The sequence below is a fragment of the Antechinus flavipes genome, chromosome 3, assembly GCF_016432865.1.
Source record: "Antechinus flavipes isolate AdamAnt ecotype Samford, QLD, Australia chromosome 3, AdamAnt_v2, whole genome shotgun sequence".
NCBI lineage: Eukaryota > Metazoa > Chordata > Mammalia > Dasyuromorphia > Dasyuridae > Antechinus > Antechinus flavipes.
Genome location: NC_067400.1, coordinates 39,427,748 through 39,451,816, shown reverse-complemented (window position 1 = coordinate 39,451,816; position 24,069 = coordinate 39,427,748). Strand labels below are relative to the sequence as shown.

The following is a 24,069-nucleotide window of genomic DNA, read 5'->3' as shown; positions in this document are numbered from 1 at the left end:
TGTTAAAATATAAGTTAAATCCAGTATGTATAAACATATTTAATAATTCTCAACTGCACAAGAAAAATCAGATCAGAAAGAAAAGTAAATGAATAAGAAGACAAAATGCAAGTGAACAACAACAAAAAGAGTGAGAATGTTACGTTGTGATCCACATTCAGTTTTCTCTGGATGCAGATGACTCTCTTCATCACGACATCATTGGAACTGGTATCAATCATCTCATTGTTGGAAAAAGTCACGTTCATCAGAATTGATGGTCTTATAATATTGCTATTGCTATGCACACAATCTCCTGGTTCTGCTCATTTCACTTAGCATCAGTTCACGTAAGTCTCTTCAAACCTCTTTAAAATCATCCTGTTGGTCATTTCTTACTGAACAATAATATTCATATACCACAATTTATTCAGCCATTCTCCAATTGATGGGCATCCACTCAGTTTCCAGTTTCTTACCACTACAAAAGGGGCTGCCACAAACATTTTTGCACATGTGGGTCCCTTTCCCTCCTTTACAATCTCTTTGGGATATAAGCCCAGTAGAAACACTGCTGGATCAAAGGGTATGCACGGTCTGATAACTTTTTGAGCATAGTTCCAAATTGCTCTCCAGAATGGCTGGAGGATCCAGATTGTTAAACTGTGGTTTGTGATCTATATGAGGTTTCATGACTGAATGTGAGAGTTGCAAAATTGGGATTTATTTTCCACAGATGTTTGATTTGTATACCCCCAAAAAAATTTCTCCTGAAGAAAGGAGTTGCGAGTGAAAAAAGCATAAGAATCCTTAGGTTAGGGAATCTCCCTTGAAATCTGTAGAATGCTCTATCTCCTCCCAACTGCCTTCTAGTGTCTCTGCCTTTTTTCAGTAAGGCAGTAAGATTCTGAGTAAGTTACTTAAACTCTGTGGGCTGTGGTTTCCTCCTAAATAAACTATATTGGGTTTAATGGTTTCCATGATCCGTTTCAACTTCAATTTGTGATCCCTGAACTTTAGTCTTCTGGACTCCAAAGTCTGCTCCATTTTCAGGATTCCAGGAAGCTTCTTTTTGCACAGGATGTAGGGCCACATAAGAGCTAGGAGATAAGCCCTCCTCTTCCTCCAGAGCCCTTAGGAGCCCTCCAAAGTGAGATGTCACTATAAATGTCATATTTTTTCCATTGATTGATCTGTTTTACTGACTTTTCCTCTTCCTCCTCCTTTTCTTTCTCCTCCTCTTTCTCCTCTTCTTTCTTCTCCTTCTCCTCCTTCTCTCTTCCTTCTCTCTTCTCCTCTTCTCTTCTCCTTCTTCTCTGTTATAAGGTGTACATCAGATTGCTTACTGTTTTGGGGAGGAGGAAGACAAGGGAGGGAAGGAGACAAAATTTGAAACTCAAAAATCTTACAAAAAATTAAAGTATCTTTACACATAATTGGAAAAATTAAATACTATTGAGCATTAAATAAAGTGTGTTATAAGGAATGTCTCTTTGAGAGGTGGGAGAGGGACCGGTGGCAGTAGCAGATAGATCTAGCCAATCTAAAAACAAAAGATATCAATAAAACATTTTTAAAGAAAATAATTCTAGTTCAGATGTTCACCTGTGACTTTTACTGACAAATGTAAGGGGTGGGGGTGGATTTCTTACAGTTCTGTTGAATCCAATTCACCAAAACACTAGTTTTGGGAAGGTTTTATTGCTATCATTTGTTTTACATCACCTTCTTTTTCAAATATATTCTTCCCCCAGAAATCTATGCCTTTTCACAAAGAAAAAAAGAGAAAAGTTGAGAACTAATCAACACACCCACCAAGTCTGACTTGTTCTATCTTCATACTCTTTCAAAGAAAGGGAAGAAGAGAATGCATTTTCTTATTAAGAAATAGATTGAGGTAATGACTCTGCAATCAGAGGTCTGAATTCAAATCCTATGTCTGGTGCATGCTACCCGTGAGTCTTCAGCATACCACTTAGCTTCCTTGGTCCTCTTTAGTTTCTTCATCTATAAAATTAAGAATTGAGACTAAATGGCTGAGGGTTCTTTCAAATACTATAACTACAATCCCTTCTTCGGAACCAGTGGTAGCACCTAGCAGTTATTTTGGGGTTTTATTGCAAAGCCCTTTACATGTATCTCAGCTGATCCTCACAACAACCTGGTGAATTCACTATTATTATTATCTCCATTTTGCATGTGGGGGAACTAAGCCTATAAGAGGTTTGCCAACTTGGCAAGGTCACAAACAAATAATCAGTATGAAGTAAGATTTAACCTTAAGTCTTCATGACTGAATCTAGTGCTCTCTCCACTGAGTAACCTGTAGCCTCCAAAATTGGTCAGTTTGGGTAATACAGAAAAAAAAAAGTTTGAATGAACAGAGATTTCAAGGGAAATGAAATGCGTTTCCTATTCTACACATTGAGCTTGAGAAAAACATTCAGGCAAAAATGTGCAAAGAGCAATTGGTCACATGGACTTTAAATCTACTCGAGAATCCATTTCAACATTTCTGAGTTTTTACTATGATAAATGATGTTTTAACTTCAAAGAAACACAATATTTAGAGAGATTCCCTGAATGAGCTTATGTACCATTAAGTATCTTTTTGTCACTAGGCTAGAAAGAAAATCAGAATGGCATCATGGAAGATCAGAGTGAAAAATCAGAAGATTCCTAGATTCTTATCATGACTCTGCTCCTGACTATCTGGATTATCCTGGACACGTTACTGTCCCTTCCTGACTCAGTTTCCTTATCTGACAAATAAGAGATTTGTAAAAGGATTCCTTGCAGCTCTGAATCCATCATCTTGTTGGGGTTTTTATATATGGTGTTAGTAGGGTTTAGGACATCTTATCATATTTTCTCTTTCACATTCTATTCTGGAAGCAGCTATTATTATATAGCACATAGGTTTCTTCACAACCACAAAAATGTGCATGTTGTGTAAGATATAGTTTCTCCTAGAATCTTATTTTCATGGGTATAAGAAAGGATGAGTAAAAAGGAATTGCATAGTGTTGTTCAGATGTATCCCACTTGAAGTATATCCAATGGAATTATATTTCCCATAAAATTATACCAACCTTGTTATAAATATATAACAATCAAACCCAATCATGATAGCACAAAGCCCCATTATGATGGTATTCAGTTTACATGAGATAAAAATTATAGCATGATCTTTTTGCCTAAAATATGATCTTGTTTTCTCTAAGAGTTGTAGTATACTAAAATTTAGCTCCCAATTAGAAATAAGGACTGTGGCTAATGGTCTTACCTCTAGACCATTCTGGCTGTGGAATTCTGGGTAAGTCACTTAATCAGTCATTCAGTCAATGAGCATTTATTAAGTATTCACTGCCCATCAGGCACAGGGCTGAGTGCTGGAATACAAATATGAGAAAGAAAGTGAGAGAAAGAAGGAAAAAGAAAAGGAGAGAAAGAGAGAAAGAAGGAAAGGAAGAAGAAAGGAAGGAAGAAAAGAAGAAAAAAGAAGGAAGGAACAAGGAAAGAAAGAAAGAAGAAAGGAAGGAAGAAAAAAAGGAAAGAAAAGAAGAAAAAAGATGGGAGGAAGGAATAAGAAAAGAGAAAGAAGGAAGAAGAAAGAAAGAAAGGAAAGGAAGAAGAAAAAAGAAGGAACAAGGAAAGAAAGAAAGAAAAAAGGAGAGAAAGAAGGAAGGAAGAAGAAAGGAAAAAGAAAGAAGAAACAAGAAAAGAAAGAAAGAGAAAAGGAGAGAAAGAAGGAAGGAAGGAAGAAAGGGAGGGAGGGAGGGAGAAAGGGAAGAAGAGAAAGAAAGAAAGAAAGAAAGAAAGATAAAATATGTAACTTGAAAGGCCTTATATTTTATGGGGGCAAATAATGCACAAAAGAAAACTGAAAAGACAGTGATGGGTTGGGATAGAAAGAGGTATCCAAGTAAGAATAGGAAGGGGCTCCAGCCATTTAACAAATGAGAAAACTGAAGGCCACAGGTAGAATGATTTCCTCAAGATTACACAACAATTGTTAGAGTTGCAAAGTATGGAGCATTTTAGATGAGACCAGACACTCTGCCAGTACATAGAGAATCAGACATTTCAGCATTAGATCTAGCTCAAAAACATTCATTTTGGTGGGACCAGAAACATTCTAAGATCCAAAAATTCAGGAAATCTTCACCATTCATCTTTTTTTCCTCCAACAGAATTTTATTTTTCCAAATACATGTTTTTGTAAAACTTTGTGTTCCAAATTTTTCTCCCTCCCTCCCTTACTACTTTCTTCTCCAAGAAAGCAAGCAATTTGATATAGGTTAGATATGTGCAACTCTTTTAAACTTATTTACATCTTTATCGTGTTATACAAAAAAAAAATCAAATCAAAAAGGAAAAAAAAATCATGAGAGAAAAAACACAAACAAGCAAACAAACAACAACAACAAAAGTTAAAAATCCTATGCTTCCATCCACATTCAATCCCCATAGTTCTTTCTCTGGATATAGATGGTACTTTCCATACCAAGTCTACTAGAATTGCCTTGAATCATTTATCTTTTTTCACAGAATGGACTTTAGGGCATATCTGAACACACATCTTGGAATCATAGATTGAGATCTGTGAGGGACCTCCAAGGTTATCTAATCCATGCCCTTTATTTTATAGATGAGAAATTGAGAGGCAGGAAGTTCAAGAGATTTGCTTACGGTCACATAGATATTAAACAGGCAGAATCAGCTTTGGAACTCAAGTCCTCAGAATACAAATCTAATCTCTTCCAGACGAGGCAGCATTTCATACACTTAAACCAACTGCTCAGACATCTTATCTCTTGACACTTATTTGATTTGGGAGCTATAGTTTAAGTTGGGATATGAAAGAATCAGAGAGAGGAAAGAGTTCATAAACTGGATTTATTTCTATTTTATTCTTTAAAAAACCCAAAAAAAGAAAAACTCTTTATTACAGCAGGATAGTCCCTGGAGAAGAGTTCAGAAAATGTCCTTTTCTTTGCTAAATTGGCAATCTATTGGTGTAGGATTATTGCATATACTGTCAGACTTCCAGATGTATTGGTTAATTTTGCTGAAATGTTTTCCCCCTCTTTATTCTTTGTTAAAGGAAGGTTTTGCTAGGTATGGAAGAGAGTAAGGATAATTTACCTGGCATTTCCCAAAAGAATAATTTTTTTTTTGTGAGGTCCTGCTGGAAGGGTAGGTTTCAAACACAAAATGTCAAAACATGAAGGATACTTAGAACTCATCTCATCCAATTAAGTTGGTGAATAGAAAGGGGAAACTGAGGCAGAGATGCTAAAAAGCTTGCCCTAAACTCACACAGTAAAGTAAAAAACAAGAGACTGTCAAAATTATAAGGAATCTCAGAGATTCCAGAATTGAAAAAGAGTCCTCAGTCATGGATACATTTGTCTAAATATTGAAGTCAAGGATATTATGAGGAATGCCAAAAGAAAGAGAGGACTACTTTTTCTTTTGGGGATCAGAGTTTGTAGGATTTGGGGAAAGAGACAACAGATTTCTTTTAGCCTTGAAAAGAGCCTCTTTCAACCAATCTTATTCCAAAGAAACCTTCCTAAAAAATAATTTCAGTTTGCGGGTTATTTTTTTTAAAGCATTATCATTCCAGAGCTAAGAGTTTGGTGGAATTATCCCAAAAGTCTCCATCAATCCCCAAAGTGATACAAGGACATTCATCATTGAGTTATTGCCATGAAGGCAAAAAGGGCAAAACCAGATCTCAACCAGGAAGATCCAGAGGAACATTCCTTCGGATGGATGGGATTCGTCACCTCTGACCCCAGCTCCAGGGCCCTATAGCACCTCTATTAGGCCCCAGGAGTGGGGTCAAGGTTTTGTGAAGAGGAATCTGATGACAGAATACACTGAGCTGTTCATTACCCAGATAGCTGCTGAATCCTTGAGATCCTGCCCTAAATCGGTCTCTATTCCAGAAAGCAAACCAGAATAATATCAAGATTAGGAGGGAACTTATGCAAAACTTATATTTCAGGCAGTTGTAATTCAGACTGTGTGCTAAATAAACTCTGGAGATCCAATGGCAATAGAGAAACAGGTCCTGCCTTCAAGATGCTTACATTCTGCTGGAGGAACAACAAAACAGAAATAAGTACAAAATCTAAACCAAATAGTAGCAAAAGATCAGGAAAACTTATAAATGGGGAAACCAAGAAGGGATTCTCAGAAAAGTAAACATTTGTTATGAGTCTAGAATGGAGCTAGAGATTTAAAAAAAAAAAAAAAAACAGAGGTAAAGAAGGAGAAAACATTCAACACCTCAGGGACAAGAAAGGAGGAGATGAAATGCTACCTCCTGGAAATAGCACACAGTCAGCCTACAAGGATTAGTTGCAGCCAGACTATGAAATGAATGAATGAATGAATGAAAAAAGCATTAAGTGTTTATTATGTGCCAGGCCCTGTTTGGAGTTCTAAAGATGGAAATATAAGCAACCATAACAGCCCCTGCCTTTGAGGAGCTTACATTCTAATAAGAGAGAAGGAGGGAGAAGGAAGGGGGAAGGCATAAAGATTCAGAAAAATTGAAATCTCACTGATTAAAGTTCAGAATTTTATGAGCCAATTGTCTCTGGCTTAGTTTTTTGTTTTGTTTTGTTTTTCACAAATTCAATAGTATTTTATTTTTCCAGCTTCATGCTAAGAAAATTTTCTTTTCTTTTTTGAATTTTAATTTCTAACTTTAACATTCTTAACAAAGGTAAAATTTGGGAAACACTTGCAATCTTTGATATAAAATGAAATTAGTAGTAAGATTTTTAAGTTTTAGAATTATTTCCCCTCTGTTCAGCACAAGGAGTGCTCAGCACAATCAAGCTCTCAGAGTCTCTTGGACAAAAATTAATCAATGCAGTATCTTTACAATAATCTATCATAAACAACTCTAGATGAATTAAAACTTTATGTGATAAAAATGAGCAAATGTCCCATGAAAATATTGTTACATATTTTATTATAATGATTTTTTTTTAAAGCTTTTTATTTTTAAAACATATGCATGGATAATTTGACAACATTGAACCTTGTCATAGCCCTGTGTTTCAAATATTCTCCTCTTTCCCTCCACCCCCTCCTCTAAATGGCAAGCAACCCAATATATGTTAAACATGGTAAAAAATATGTTAAATTCAATATAAGCATACATATTTATACAATTATCTTGCTGCACAAGAAAAATCAGATCAAAAAGGAAAAAAAAATGAGAAAGAAAATAAAAAGCAAGCAAACAACAAAAAAGTGAAAATACTATGTTGCAATCCACATTCAGTTCCTACCTCTCTCTGGGTGCAAATGGCTCTCTTCATCACAAGATCATTGGAACTGGCATCAATCACTTCATTGTTGAAGAGAGCCATATCTATCAGAATTGATTATTGTATAGTCTTGTTGCCGTGTACAATGATCTCCTGGCTCTGCTCATTTCACTTAGCATCAGTTCTTGTAGGTCTCTCCAGGCCTCTCTGAAATCATCCTGCTGGTCATTTCTTACAGAACAATATTCTGTAACATTCCTATACTATAACTTATTCAGTCATTCTCCAATTGATGGGCATCCACTCAGTTTCTAGTTTCTTGCCACTATGAAGGGGGCTTCCACAAACATTTTTGCACACGTGGGTCCCTTTCCTTCACAAAGAGAATTTTTAACATTTATTTTTGTAATATTTTAAGTTCGAATTTTTTTTCCTTCCTTCCCCTCCCTTCCCTCTCCCCAAAATAGCAAATAATCTAATATAGACTATACACTCAATCATTTCAAACTTATCTCCATATGTCATTTTGTGAAAGAAAAATCAGAACAAAAGGGAAAAAAAAAACAGGAGAAAGAATAAGCAAAAAACAAATTTAAAAAGGTGAAAATAATATGCTCTGCTCTTCATTCAGTCTTCATAGTTTTCTCTCTGGAAGTTTTGTATCTTATATGCCAAAATAAAAAAATCTACATTTGAGCCTAGAGCAATAGGGAGCCAATGAATTTTGAGCAGAATAGGAGCAAGGTCAGATTTGTGCTTTAGGATTAACACATTAGGAAAAACTAGATGATACAGTGACTAGATTATCAGCCCTTTAGTCAAGAGAACCTGAGCTCAAATTCAGCCTTAGACACTTGCTAGCTGTGTGACCCTAGGTAAATCACTTAATCCTGATTGCCTCCAAAAAACAAAAGAATATCAAACTGGTTGCTAAACTGAGCATAAACTGGAAAGGGAAGAAGCAGAAGAGCCTACAACTAAAGGACTAGATCTGCAACCAAATGGTGGATATTCAATTCCCAATTCTTAGTAATTCTGTGATGCTGGAGAAGTCATTTAATCTTTATTTTGTTGCTGTTGTTGAGTCATTTTTCAGTCATGTCTGATTCTTTGTGACCCTACTTGGGATTTTCTTGGCAAAAGTACTGGAATAGTTTGCCATTTCTCTCTCCAGCTCATTTTCTAGGTAAGGAAACTAAGCTCAACAAGGTTAAGTGACTTGTCCAGGTGGCACAGCTAATAAGTGTCTGAGGCTGGATTTGAACTCAGGGCTTCCTGATTCTAGACTAAACATACTATCCACTGAGCTACCCGATTGCCTTAATTTTCCTAACCTTCAGTTTCTTCATCTGTGCAATGGAGTTAAAAATAACAACATCAAAGACTTCACAGGTTTGTCATGAAATTAGAGTGTGCTAATTATATAAATCATTTTGTGATCTTTTTGTTATATATGGAAACAGTCAACACTACCCTTATTTTAATAAATAGATTAGACAAATATACAGGGGAAAAAATAGGAAAAATAAAAGCTAACAAGGAGAATCAAACATATAGGGAAATCTCTCATCTTCATTTAACTAGGGGAAATCTGAATCCCCAACTATCCAAGAAAATACATTATTTTGTGAAAGTCATTGTTTTTAGCTATCCATCCTCAAGGAGGCAGTGTGATCTTGTAGATAGGGAGCTGACCTGTCTCTGACATGTACTGACTGTGTGGCTTTGTGCAAGTCACTTATCCCACTGAGTAGTTTAAGTCATTTTTTAAGACTGGATGGCAAAAAAGACATCAACCTGGAAGATCCCTTTGCCACTTGAGTCCCAGGTCTAGTCTCTGTCTCTCCCTCCTCTTGTTACAGTGTGTTTACTTATCTGTGAACTTATGGAATTCCCTCCCCCTCAACATCTAGAATGTAACTTTCTTGAAGGTAGAAACTCATTGGGTTTTTTCCCTTTGTAATCTAAAAACTGAGTATCTAGCTCATAAAGGGAATTTAAGTGTTTGTTGAATCTATATGGAGTGTAAACACTGGCTTATTATTCCACCATCATTCAATAATTCAATTTAATAACATTTTTCAGGTTTCTACTCTGGGCTAGATGCTGAGATAATAAAGACAAAAGTATAATGATTCCTGCCTTATACTTAAATCTTACAAAGATCCAAGGCAATCCCAATAAACTTTGGATAGAAAATGTCATCTACATCCAGAAAAAGAACTGTGAAAATTGAATGTAAATCAACACATTTATGTTCACTTCTTTTTGTTCTTTTTTTTCTCTCTCCTGTGGTTTTTACCTTTTGTTCTGATTTTTTTATCCCAACATGATTCATAAAGAAATATGTATTTTTAAATTAAATTTTTTAAAAAAGGAAATATGTTTTCAAAACTATGAACCTAGATAATTTCAAAGCCAAAATTAAAATCCAATTCTGAAAAAAAAATCTTACCAAGATTACCGATCTCCATCCATTTTAATATTTTCAAGTGTCAATCAATCAAGCATTTATTAAGTACCTACTGTATGCTAAGCACTGGGGACACACAAAAAAGAAGACAGAATGGTCAGATAATCGAATATTCTGTGCCAGACACAGTAATGGAAGGAGATAGTGAATAATGCTTGGCCCCTTCCCTGCCTGCCCTCAAGGAGTACAATAAGTAATTTTTTGATGAGATAATGAGATAATAAAAATAGCCAGCCAACTAAACTGAATTTTTCAAGGATCTGGTTTTCCTCCTTTCTTCAGAGAAAAACCTATGGCATCTACGTGGCTCTATGTAGAATGTTTGGTCTAAAGTTTGGAAGACCTGAGTCTGAATCCAGTCTCAGAAACTTGCTAACTCTGTGACCCTGGAAAGGTCATTTTACTCTATTTGCTTCCATTTCCTCATCTGTAAAATGGGTTGGAGAAGGAAATGGCAAGTCAGTATCATGACCAAGAAAATACCATAGAAAGTATTGGTGTTCTATAGTGGTCATAAAGAGTTAAACATGACTGAACAACAGCCGAGACTCAGGATCACCCAGAGAAGGAATTTGAGTTCGTGATTTTTTTACTTCTAGTGTCAACTAGACCAAACTGATCTCTAAATTATGAGTAGCCAGAGACCCAAAAAAGCAGACTAGAGACAGAGCAGTCAGGAATCAAACAGAAGTTTGATTTCATAATTTCAAAGTGAGGGAAATGGCTCACAAGCAAGGACCTGTGCTGGAGCTCTATTCCCAGTGTGGGGGACATGAGACAAGGTGGGGAGATATCAATACTTATACCTCTGTATAGCCATCCCTGACTATAAGGAGTAACAACAATGAGAAAACTTTGATTCATAGAAGGACTTCATGAGACATGAAGCTTTTTTGAGCTTAGAAAACACCTGGTATTAGTCAAAGCAATACAATCATTAGGTAATTTTGCCAGAGAGTGAGAGCAAAGAATTGTTGGTATGCCAAACTCAGGCACAGGCTACTTACTGAGCTTTAGCTCTAGAAAACAGAGTTTAGTAATATCTTGAAAAAAGTCATAGCTACACCCGAAGAAAGAACACTAGGAAATGAAGGTAAACTGTCTGCATTTTTGTTTTTCTTCCCGGGTTAGTTCAACCTTCTGAATCCAATTCTCCCTGTGCAACAAGAGAACTGTTTGGTTCTGCACACATATATATACTGTAACCTATTCAACATGTAAAGGACTGCTTGCCATCTAGGGGAGGGGGTGGAGGGAGGGAGGGGAAAAATCAGAACAGAAGTGAATGCAAGGGATAATGCTGTAAAAAATTACCCTGGCATGAGTTCTATCAATAAAAAGTTATTTTAAAAAATAATAGAATATTTCTTTAAAAAAAAAAACATATATAGGACTGCTTGCCATCTAGGGGAGGGGATGGAGGAGAGGGAAGGGAAAAATCAGAACAGAAGCAAGTGCAAGGGATAATGTAAAAAAAATTACCTTGGCATGGGTTCTGTCAATAAAAAGTTATTATAAAATAAAATAAAAAACAAACAAACAAAAAAAAAGTTGTAAAAAATTATCCTGGCATGGGTTCTGTCAATAAAAAGTTATTAAAAAAAAAAAAAAAAGAAAAAAGTCAGTTCTATCCACTCACTCTATTTCCCCCTTCTCCTACCTCTACCCATTTCTTTGGGAAATTGTACAGGTTTTATGAGCCCAATTTCCCCCTAAAATAAAAGTTCAGTTTTTCTTTTTAATAACAAATATTCTCCCGTGATGATTTATGACAGTGAAACCTAGGATACCAAAATAGTTTTAAGTGGAAGTACAAGGAAGAAGCAGACTTTAACATACTGGGGATGAAGTGTGGTCAAGAAAGAGCTTAAAAGATAGTGAGAAAATCTCTGGAATGTTTTCTCATTATAATAACTAAGTAGTCCCTGAGAAGAAATTTTAAAATGCATTTCCTTCCAAACTTTACTGGGGTGGAGAAGTAGGAGCCTTGAATAGTGCATAGATCTATAAGCATGTTACCTTCTGCATACCTGATGCTGTTCTTGACCTTGGGGGCACAAGACAAAATTCCTTCTCAAAGAGTTTGCATTCTATGTGGGAGACTGTGCACATATAAACATAAACACAATTTTTAAAACATATATACAAATCACTTATTTGCTATCTTGTTCAGTTTTGCTGCATTGATTTTGTTTTATCTTTTTTTTTTTCATTCCATGAGATGGCTTATTGGAGAAGCAAAAGGAGAATACATTCAGAAATAAAAATTAGTAAAAAGCAAAATATAACACATTTTTTAACGTAAGCTATAAGATCAGAGACATCATGGGAAGAATACTGGACTTGGAGCTAGAAACATTTGGGTTTGAACCCCACCTTATATTTTTTTAAATCATAACATCACATTAGAAATAATGAATATTCGAACCATTTTTATCTTCCTGGACACCCTTCCCCCACTCTGCACACACTTACACACACACTCAATGATGCAAAAACCTGGCTTTTCACCAGTGTCTAGCTAACCCCTGGGGACAAATCATCAGACAGTTTCAAAAAACTCATCAGCCCACTTAGACTTTCAGCTATGCAGCCTACATTTGAAAATCTTCCCTTTCCCCCTGCTACTGGGCTCATAAGTACCATAAAGAGCTTCCTTCCTTCCCTCTCTACCAGACACTCCCGGTTTCTGGAAATCCAGACCAAGTCAGTGTCCCACACCCCCTAACTAATCAGCATATCCATCCATTTTTCCACAAGGGCCCTTTGAGAGCATGGGGTTTTTGAGCCTTCTGAATTGGCTGGAGACGGGACTTGGGAATGGGTGATCTTGAATGGAATCAATAGTATCTTAGTGAAGAAATGAGGGCTTGGGGAAATAGAAAGCTTGAGAAAGGGACAAAGAATTGGAATGTAGATAAAAATAAGGCTTTGGAAGGAGAATTTAATTTGGAGCTTGGGGATTCAAATTTTGTCTTCTAATTCTTCCCTGGCATAGTTCCCCAAAACACCTAGCTTCTCCCCTCTTCTGTTCCCTCCTTTGTAAAATAAAGGAGCTGTTTTTCTTAAAATCTGAGAATGATCCCAGAGGGAAAAGTTAATAATGATTGAAAATGAAAATAAAATTGCCTCCATTTTACAGATGAGAACTTTTAAGATTCTGAGTGTTGAAGTGACTTGACTGGGTGACAAAACTAGGAAATATTGACATAGGATTTGCATTCATGTCAACCAAGTTGCCAAACCCTATTCATCCATTCTAGCTAGCTGTCAATGAGAAGAGACAGAAATCAAAGATTGACACCATTCTGTGATCTCTTCCATAGGGACCTCATTCCAGGGTTGATGACAGCTCATTCATGCCTCCTCTTAAACAGCATGCCTATGTCTTCTTTTAAATACTTAGGGGAGAGGGTCCATACAACATGATGAGGATCTTCTCTTGGCCTTAGCGGGACACAATGGACAATTCAGGTTGTTTAATGTTTTTTGTTTTTTTTTTGTTTTTGTTTTTTTTTTGTTTTTTTTTTTGAGAGGGAACAAAACACACACAAGTAAATGCTAGATATGTCATCAACATCAACAAGCTAATTATGTGCTATTAAGTGCTAGGCATTGTGCTAAGTGTGAATCTTACAAAGGCAAAAGTGATCCTTGTTATGGAGTTCATGTTCTAATTCTAATGATGAAATATACAGATAATTATGTATAGATAAGAGATATACTTGGTAAAACTTAGAAGATACTTAGGGAAAGAGAGTGACAAAGACTCTTGTAAAAAGTTGAATTTTATCTGGAATCTAAAGGAAGCCAAAAAATTAAGGATAAGGAGGGAGAAAATTCCAAGCAGGGAGACAATCAGGAAAAAGATACATAAGACTTATACCTCTGGCTGTGCAATGAGTTGTTCCGACTACAAGGTACAACAATGAGATAAGTTTGATTCATAGCAGGACTTCATGAGACATGGATACTTGTCTAAGAAAACACTGTTAGTCAAAGCAATGCAATAATTATGTGATTTAGCCTGCAAAAGTTTTGCTGCATTGATTTTGTTTTCTCTCGTTTTGTTTTTCATTCTATGAAATGGCTTATTGGATAAGCCATTATTCATTTATTCAGAAAAAAAAATTGTCATGTTCCAGGAACAGCAAAAAAGCTATTGATAATTCCAACAGACTTGGGATGGAAAATACTATCCATATCCAGAGAGAGAACTATGGAGATTAAATGCTTCAGCATACTGTTTTCAACTTTTGTTTGTTTGCTTGCTATTTTTTTTCCTCATTTTTTCCCTCTTGGACTTATTTTTTTTTGCACAACATAACATATATCATAACATATTTTAAAGGATTGCACATATTTAACCTATATCAGATTGCTTGCTATATTGGGGAGGAAGAAAAAATTGGAACACAAAAGTCTTACAAAAATGAATATTGAAAACTATCTTTATATGTATTTGGAAAAATAAAACACTATTGAAGAAAAAAAAAAAGCTATTGACATTGAATTAAAGAATGCCTGGTCAAATATCTTAAGATAGCTGGAAATATAGGAGAGGCAGGGATAGCCAAGTATTGCAGTGGATAGAGAATCAGGAGGGTTCAAATATGACCTCAGACACTTACTAACAGTGTGACAACTAAGAGTTAAGTCTTTTAACCTTGATTGACTCCAAAATAAATAAATAAATAAATGTAGAGGGTACAAGGTCAAGTCATCCCAGAAAGGTGAATTTGGCTACAGACTGAAGGGCATTTAATGCAAAATGAAATAGTTTGTATTTTATCTTAGAACACCATAGGGAGCTACCAAGACATCTTGAGCAGATAAGTGACCTAATCAAACTGGTGTTTCAGAGGTATGTAGAGAATGACTTGAGGACCCTCTGAATTCTGAGAATCAGCTAATCTGTGAAATGAAGGCTTAATGACCAAATATGGCCTTCACCTCTCTTCCATATGCCCTTCTCCAAAGAGTAGCCTGTATCTCCAGGAGATCCACACAGGCTCTTAGGGATGATGTGATGCTTAAGATCTGGGAACAAATAAAGATTAAATCACAACCTAGCTCAGAAGGTCACAGACTGGGCCAAGGAAGCCCACAGGCTTAGGTTCTGGGGGGAAAGATAACACGAGATTCCATTCATAGAATCAAAGTTTAGAGCTAGAAGTATTTCAGTCCAACCTGTTTTATTTTAAATGTGAGAAAATAGAGGCACAAGATGCTTAATTTGGGTCTTCCTTACAGAACCAGGTCCATTACTCCATGCTGCAAAATATTTCCCTCCAACCCGTGGTATGTGATGATATCTTATAAGAGATCTTCAGAAACAATTGCAGAAATAGCTTTATTTCCCAGATCTCTAAGTATATACAATCATTATTGTCTCAATCAATTAACAAGCACTTGCAAAGTATCGTGCTAAACACTGGTGATACTTAGAAAGGCAAAAACAAAATCCCACTTTCAAAGAGATTATATTCTTATTGGAAGGGTGTACTAAATAGGTACATGAAAGATACACAGTAGATGTGAAGTATTTCAATTAACTGACAATCATTAATTAAACACCTACTATGTGTCAGGCACTGTTCTAGGTGCTAGGGGAGCAAAGAAAAAAAGTGAAAACTCCTACTCTCAAGAAGCTTACATTCTATGGTATTTATAGCACATACATTTACCTACAAATAACTCTTAAAGGTTTGCAAAATGCTTTTATCCCATTTGATATTCACAACATGCCTGTGAGGTTGGTGCTATTATTATACTCATTTCACAGATGAGGAAACCAAGCTTCAGAAAAGATAAATGACATTTTCCAGGCTCACATCAAGGGTGTCTGTCATAAAGCAGGGAGATTTGTTCACTGACTGTATTTGCCAGGATCATGGAAGATGTCAATTAACAGTCAACAGTTATTGAGCTCCAGCTATGTTGCTGGAGCAAAAGATAGTCCTAGACTTCAAGGGATTCATAGTCTGATGGTGATGACATGTAAATAAATAAGTACCAAAAAACTACATACAAGACAAACAGGAAATTAATAAGAGAAGGAAGGCACTGGAATTAAAAGGAATTGGGAAACGCTTCCTGTAGAATATGAAATTTTAAGAAGCCAGGAAGGTCAGTAGTCCCAGAAAAAGAGAGAGAGCATTCCAGGCAGGGGAAATGAGCAGAGAAGATGCCCAGAGGCAAGAGATGGATAGTTTTGTTTGTGGAAGGTCAGTGTTACTGAGTCAAAGACTATATATATGTAAGAAGACTAGAAAGACAGGATTGGGCTGAGTTATGAAGGGCTTTGAATGCCAAGGAAATGATTTTTGTATTTGATCTTGGAGATGACAGGAACCATTAAGAGCTAATTGAGTAGAGGGGTGACATAGTCAGACCTGTACTTCAAGAAAATCACTTTAGTGGCTGCGAGAGATAATCCTTTTGGACCCCTACTCTATTCCAATCAGAATTAATTAATTTGACACAATTATATCAAAATTCTACATATATCTATCCAGAATTATGAGCTACATATTCTTTTTCTTTTTTCTATTTTTTTGGTACTATATATATTTTTTTCTTATTAAAGCTTTTTTAATTTTCAAAAAGTGTGCATGGATAATTTTTCAGCATTAACCCTTGCAAAACCTTGTATTCCAATTCTCCCCCCACTTCCCTAAATCCTTCCCCAGATGGCAAGTAATCCAATATATTAAACATATTGGTAAAATATATATATATATTAAATCCAATCTATGCATACATATTTATACAATTATCTTGCTGCACAAGAAAAATCTAATCAAAAAGGAAAAAAATGAGAAATAAAATAAAATGTAAGCAAACAACAACAAAAAGAGTGAAAATGTTATGATGTGTTCTCACAGTTCTCTCTCTGGGTGCTGATGGCTCTCTACAACACAAGACCATTGGAACTGATCTGAATCACCTCATTGTTGAAGAGAACCACGTCCATCAGAATTGATCCTCATATAGTCTTGTTGCCGTGTACAGTGATCTCTTGGTTCTGCTCATTTCACTTAGCATCAATTCACATAAGTCTCTCTCCAGCCTCTTTGAAATCATCCTGCTGGTTGTTTCTTATAGAACAATGATATTCCATAATATTCATATACCATAATTTATTCAGTGATTCTCCAATTGATGGATATCCACTCAGTTTCCAGTTTCTTGCCACTACAAAAAGGGCTGCCATAAATGTTTTTGCATATAAGGGTTCCTTTCCATCCTTTAAGATCTCTTTGGGATATAAACCCAGTAGAGATACTGCTGTATCAAAGAGTATGCATAGTTTTATAGCAATTTGGCCATAGTTCTAAATTGCTCTCCAGAATGGTTGGATCAGTTCACAACTCTACCAACAATATTTTCCCACATCTCCTCCAACATTTATCATTATCTTTTCCTGTCATCTTAGTCAATCTGAGAGGTGTGAGATAATACCTCAGAGTTGTCTTAATTTGCATTTCTTTAATCAATAGTAATTTAGAGCATTTTTTCATATGATTAGAAATGGTTTTGATTTCTTCATCTGAAAATTGTCTGTCCATATCCTTTCATATCATATCATTGGGGGAATGGCTTTTAGTCATATAAATCTGAGTTGTTTCTATATATTTTAGAAATGAGGCTTTTATCAGAAACACTGGATATAAACCACACCCCCTATTTTCTGCTTCCCTTTTAAACTTGGCTGCATTGATTTTGTTTGCACATGACCTTTTAAATTTAATATAATTATTCATTTTGCATTTCATAATGTGGAACTCAAAATCTTACAAAAGAATGCTGAACATGATCTTTACATACAAATGGAAAAATAAAATAATGCTGAAAAGAAAAAAAATGATGATGTAAGGTCTCAGATTTCAAGAGGTATTTATCAATAAGGAAGAAAAGGAAACCATTTGAGCTATAAAGTCTATGATGTGAGTCTGCAAGAAACAAGATAAACATTTTAAATAAACAAATAAATTATGTTTATTTTTTAAATGTTTTAAATAAACTAAAAAGCCTTAAAATATTTAAGAAACACAATTTTTAGGTATATTAGGTGTTTACTTGCATTTATTCATTTTCTATTCTTTCTTTTTAAAAGTTTTTTATTTTCAAAATATATGCACAGATAATTTTTCAGCATTGACCCTTGTGTAGCCTTATGTTTCAAATTTTCTCCACCTTACCTCCACCCCTCCCCTAGAGGACAAGCAATCCAATATATGTTATACATGTTAAAATATATGTTAAATCCAATATGTGTAGGCATATTTATGCAATTCTCTTGCTGCACAAGAAAAATCAGATCAAAAAGGAAAGAATGATTTTCTATTCTCAACAAGAACAACTTGTCCATTTCTCTGAAGACATTCTCTCACTAACACCATTCTTACTTGGGTCTGACATATTCTTTATATGGGTGCTAATCAAGCAGGCTAATGGGAAAGTTGGGGCACTTAGTGGAATGAGCACAGGCTTTATATCCTGTCTCTTAGACTTAATAGCTGGGATGGATAACTGTCTTAGCCTCATTTATCTTCTTTTGTACAATGATCATAATGCTAGTACCTACCTTATAGTATTATTGGAAAGTTTAAATGAGATAATGTGAAAAAATCTATTATTCCAGATTTATTGTTATCGTGGATAAATAATAAGTGGGCAATATGTAATTACAATGGGATAACTACGTGGGGGCAATAGGTAGGGCCCTGGGCTGGAAAACAGCTAGATTCATCATCCTGAGTTCAACTTCAGCCTCAGACACTTACTTGTTGTCTATGACACTGAGCAAGTCACCTAACCTTCCTTGTCTCAGTTTCCTCACCTATAAATTGAGCTGGAGAAGGAAATAGCAAACTGTTCTAGTATCTTTGCCAAGAAAATCCCAAGTAGGTTCATGAAGAGTCAGAAATGGTAGAACAATAAAATAAATAATTATTTTGGGTAGTTTAGAATTCAAAAGTAGAAAACAATAGCTCAGGGGACAGTGTGCTCCCCTCACTGGAGAGTTTGATGACCATTTGGCAGATATAGAAGGCCGTATTTAGAGTCAGAAAAGTTCTGAGTTCATATCCTACTTCTGACACTAGCTATTTGACTATAGGCAAGTTTTTTACTCTTTGAACCTCCATTTCTTCATCTATAAAATTGGGACACGATGCCTATAAAACCTGCTTCACAAAACTGCTGTGAGTATTAAATAAGATAACTAATGAGGGCAGAGAGACTTTTGCAGAACTATATAAATGTTCACAGTTAGGAAATCTGCCCAATTAAAGTATCATATTTTTATTGATTTTTTTTTTGTCTTTCAATTGTTCCCCTATTTTCAGTCTCTAGCAAGAAAAAAAAATTAAAAAAACAAGAAAAGGAAAAAAATTAGCAAGGCAATCAACTTAAAAAAAAAAAAAAACAACAACCTTTTATATTATGTATAACATCCCACAGCCATGAACATGCCACCTTGGCAAAAAGGGATGTAAAGATAGCATGTGTCATTTCATAAGTCATATTAGGAGTCCTTTATTCCTAATATTTTTGCCTTATTCAGTTTAAATTGTTTTGTGGTTGTTCTTTCCATTTATGTTGTTGAATCTGTGCATTGTTCTCCCTCTACTTTATTCTTCATCAATTCATGTAAATCATGTTCATTTAGAGTTTCTCTGTATTCATTTGTGTTGGTTATTCCTTACAATAGACAGATATTCCACCATATCAATGAACCTTTGGTTATATATTTGTTAGTGGTTTTAATAGGTCAGACAGCAAATTGAAAATATTGGATAAAAAGTTTTTCCCTCTAGTCATACACTTACCTTCTTATCTTATATTTATTATTTGTTCAAAACTAATTCAATTTTATGCAACTAAAATGATCTATTTTATCTCTGTTGTTGATCTTTCCCCTTATTTGGCTAAGTACTTATCCTCTGTACATAGTTGTGAAATATGATTTATCTTCTTCTAATTTTTGCATGTAATCCCCTTTAATAGTCAGGTCACAAATCCATTTTGAATTTACTGTAGAATATGTTGTAAGATGTTGGCCTAAGCCTGATTTCTGTTAGATTGCTTTCTGGTTTTCTCAGAAGTTCTTAGAACTTTCCTAAGTAATTTATTTCCAGATTTATCAAATACTCCTTGTTGAGTTAATTTATTTATTTTTCTCTTTTGTCTAGTTGATCTCTTCTCCTATATTAAAACCAATACCAAATTGTTCTGGTGACTGCTACTTTCTAATAGGGTTTCACGCCTCTACTTTCTTCACCCTTCCCCCCCCCCAAATTATTTCCTTTGATATTCCAGATTTTTTTTTCTCCAAAAGAATTTTGTTAATGCTCTCTCTTTGATGTTGCTCATTCAAGACTGTTGTTAAGTCTTACCTTTCTTTCTCAATAAAGACATTAAACTCAATACCAAATGTTAATGGCAAAGTGAAGAGGGGTGCTCTCTCCTAGGGTAGGTAGAAATAACACTTGTATGACTGGGCAAGTTACTTTAGGCCAAATCTCTAAAATGAAGGGCTGAAACTAAATAGCTTCTTCTTTTTTTCTTTCCTTTTTTTCTTCCTTCTCCCCCTTTTTTTCTTTCTTTCCTTCTTTCCTTATTTTTTCCCATCTAAATTTATGTATCCTTTAAAATCTATCCACAAAGGGGATTCCTGGATCCCCTGGACACCTGGACCAGATGATGTCTAAGGTCCCTTCCAGGCATAAATCAGTAAAGCTAACCAATGCCTTTAAAAAAATCAAAAACAAAAACAAAATCTGATATTATATATAATGTCTCACATCCACCGCAGAAAAACTGGGGAGGAGGGAGAGGAGAGGCCTCTCATAATTCCTCTTTAGGATCAACTTTGTATTTGATACTTTTGAGTGATTCAGTTTAACTTGTTTTATGGTTGTTATTCGTTCCATTTTTTAAAATTTTAATAAAGATATAATGCATATGTTCATTCTAAGAGCCTTCTATAGGAAGTTTTTCTTGATTCCCTAGTTTCCCCCTCCTCCATAATATAGCATTTATTTTGCAAAGATTTTACGTTGACTAATCTTTATACATACATATAGTGGTTCCCTTTCTCCTATTTCCATATTGGTGGTAGTCTTTGCCCTGGTTGAAGATACTGAATAAAATGCTTACTGGTGAATGGATGAAAGAATGAATGAAGTAATGAACAATGTTTGCTCAATTCTCTGAAATGGACTTTTAGGGAATGCTTTAATTTCCAGGCAATGTTTAGTTGTTTTAGAAAGTCTTTTCCAGAAGAGTGGCAATTTAAAGACACAGCTCCAAAGATTTCATGGTCCATACAACTGGGTCACTGAACTCCATGTTTCAGCTTCTCAGCGCAGAACCCAATGATCATCAGTTCCAGATAGTCCTAAAATCAGGATGAGGCAAAGTAGACTTGACCAACTCTTCAGAATTTGGGTTTTTTTTTTTAATTTTTAACTTAATTTAATTAATTTCATTTAAAAACCAGAATCTGGTTTTTAAATCCAGAAAATCTAATCGATCAGTAAACATTTATTAAGTACTTAGTATTTGATAAAAACTGAGCTAAGCCAATCACTGGGGAGGCACCAGAACAGCAAAAGTACAAGCCTAAGGCCAAATTGTATCTAAGAGAAAATCCCTTCTCCTTTCTGGAGTGGGTCCCTAAGGGCATGGCTAAGAGAGATAATTGCCCAAATCCCTATCCCTGGGCCTTCCAGCGTCTGAAGTCTGATCTAGAGTGGTTGCCTTGGTTTCCTATTTTAATGAAATCAGAAGCCTGAAGTCATGAATTCCAGTCCAGACATTAGCGCAAACTTGTAGGGATAGATAGGTAGTAATTGGGAAAAGGGCTGAAGATATAGGTAGCTTTATCATCTGGGCTTTTTAAACTAAAAAAAAAAAAAAAAAAAATCAGATGATTCTCTTAGACCTCATAAAACCAGTATAAGTTACCCCACAGATTTATAACTAGAATAGATCTTGAAAAATGTCTCTCCCTACCTCTTCATTGTACAAATGAGAAATCCTGTTCAAGGTAACGTATAAGTGCCAAAATTATTATTATTATTTTTTTTGCTGAAGCAATTGGGGTCAAGTGACTTGCCCAGGGTCACAAAGCAAAGTTAAATTTGAACCCAGCTTTTCAGTGTTCCAAATCCTCCACCATTCCACCATGCCACACACCCTGTCATCCTGTTCAGACCCAAGGAAAATCAAACATTAATTAAGAGTCAACTATGTGTCAAACTAGAGCTAGGGACACAAATTTATTTGCCATTTTAAAGCTGCTCACCCTTCACATTCACTTTTAGCTTAATTTTTTTTATATTTTATTTTTATTCTAAGCTTAGGGAATACCCAATAAAATAACAATTTTCATATGCAAAATAGAATAGAAAAAGATGATTGTACATAAAACTGAAATATTACATACGGCTTATCTTTCTTTTAAAGCGTGGAATAATATTGTATTATAGCATATGATATCAGATGATGTATCAACATATGATATGGTATAAATATTTTAAATTCAATTCTTAACTTTCAAAGTTACCCTGCTTGTTTCTGTTTTTCGCAGTTTATTAAAAAAATAAAAAGGTGCAATGACCTTCTTTCCTTTCCTTTTCCATTTGAAAAACTTATCAATACTTGCTCTCTTCTATATTTCTCTGCCCAGGTTAAAACTGAAACTAAACAAAATCCTTTTAACAAACATAAGCAATCAAGCAAAACACATCCATGATGAGTTGGCTGTCTCCAAAAATGCCCATTTCCTTCTGTACCTTGAATCCTTTGCTTCCTTGTCAGGAAGTGAGAAGTATGCTTCCTTAACCTGTCCTCTAGATTCATGGTTTTTCATTACACTCATTAGAGTTCAAGCAATCCATAAACATTTATTAAGCACCTATTATTAAGCACCTATGGCATGGTGTGGTGTATTATATAAATTACTCCACTGGTTTTGCTGAGTTCATATAATTCTTCCCAGATTTCTCTGAAACCATTCTTGTCTTTATTTCTTACAGTGCAAGAAAGGGAGGTAGGTGAGAGGGGTGTTCAGGGAGGATTATCACCCCTAGTGTGAGGGTCTTCCAATCCCTTTTTAGGATTGCTCACCCCTTTTTGGAGTCTACCTGGCATTCAGCTTTCACTTGCTGTAGCATGCACAGCAGCTACACCCCAGTAATCCATCTTGACAGACTTGCTAAACCAGGTTGAGGATATCCCCCAAATCCATCATGAGTTAGGAGGATGTCTATCCCAAGCATCTGAAGACTTTTCTCAGTAGAATAGGCAGATGAGAACAATTTATTTCAATGGCTGAGGTAGGGAGTATGGAGTGCTCAGAGCTGGATCATACATCTTTCTTCTTCAACTACTTTTAGTTTCTGCTTGATATAGTCCATTAGAGCTTATGTACACTGGGAGGGCTTTTGAGATCATAGGGTTGGTCACCTTTGTAAATAAGCAGCAGAAGCATTTGAAAAGAATTTGTGCATAGTAAGCAGGGAATGTATATTGGAGAAAAAAAAGAAAGTGTTTGATCATATAGATTATCACTGGATTCTAGATGTAGGGATTGACATCATCAAATCCAATTCTTTCATTTTACAAAGAAAGAAACTGAGGTCCAAGTGGTAAAATGATCTATGTAATTAATGTCTAAAATAAAATTTGAATCATTTGGTCAAGAATGTTCCTTGGAGAAGGAATTGAAATAAATGACACACCTACCCTCATTCTGACATACACACACAAGACAAAAAATAAAATCATTTTGTGAAAACAAAATGAAAGAATTATATGAATACAACCAAAAACTACTTTTAGAAATATAGACAAATAATGAATTGCTTAAGGTTAGACCTTGACAATGTAATGAAACTGACAACACTACTTAAATTTATTGACTTATTGTTATATTGAGCATACTACAAGTAATACTACATATTATGGAGAGCTACAAAAATTAGTAATGAAATTAATCTGAAAGAACTAAAGATAAAAAAAAAATCTCAAACTAAAACAAAGGAAAAATGGGGAAGGAAAGGACTTAGCTGTGCTGGACCTCAAACTATGGTAAAAAGCAATAATCATCAAAATTATTCATTAAAGACTAAACAGATTAGATACTTACATATAAAGGGAAATAAACTTATTGAAATGACTTTTGAGAACTCTTTATTTGACCATACTTTCTAGGGAAACTAAAAAACAATCTGGAAGAAATTATATTTAGACTAAGATTTCATACCATACAACAAGATAAGCTCCAAATGGATGCCTTGTTATAAAAGA

At 35.1% G+C, this 24,069-nt stretch overlaps 1 long non-coding RNA gene across 1 annotated transcript in view; it reads right to left on the bottom strand.

Moving 5' to 3' along the window:
- Positions 1-876: 876 nt before the first annotated feature.
- The window catches only part of LOC127552913 (uncharacterized), a 239,524-nt gene continuing 216,331 nt past the window's right edge, over positions 877-24,069 (bottom strand). The window contains exons 7-8 of the long non-coding RNA XR_007951615.1: positions 3,266-3,371; positions 877-1,324 (exon numbers count right to left, since the gene is read on the bottom strand). This is a non-coding gene — a long non-coding RNA (uncharacterized LOC127552913). The remainder of the gene's footprint in view (positions 1,325-3,265; positions 3,372-24,069) is intronic.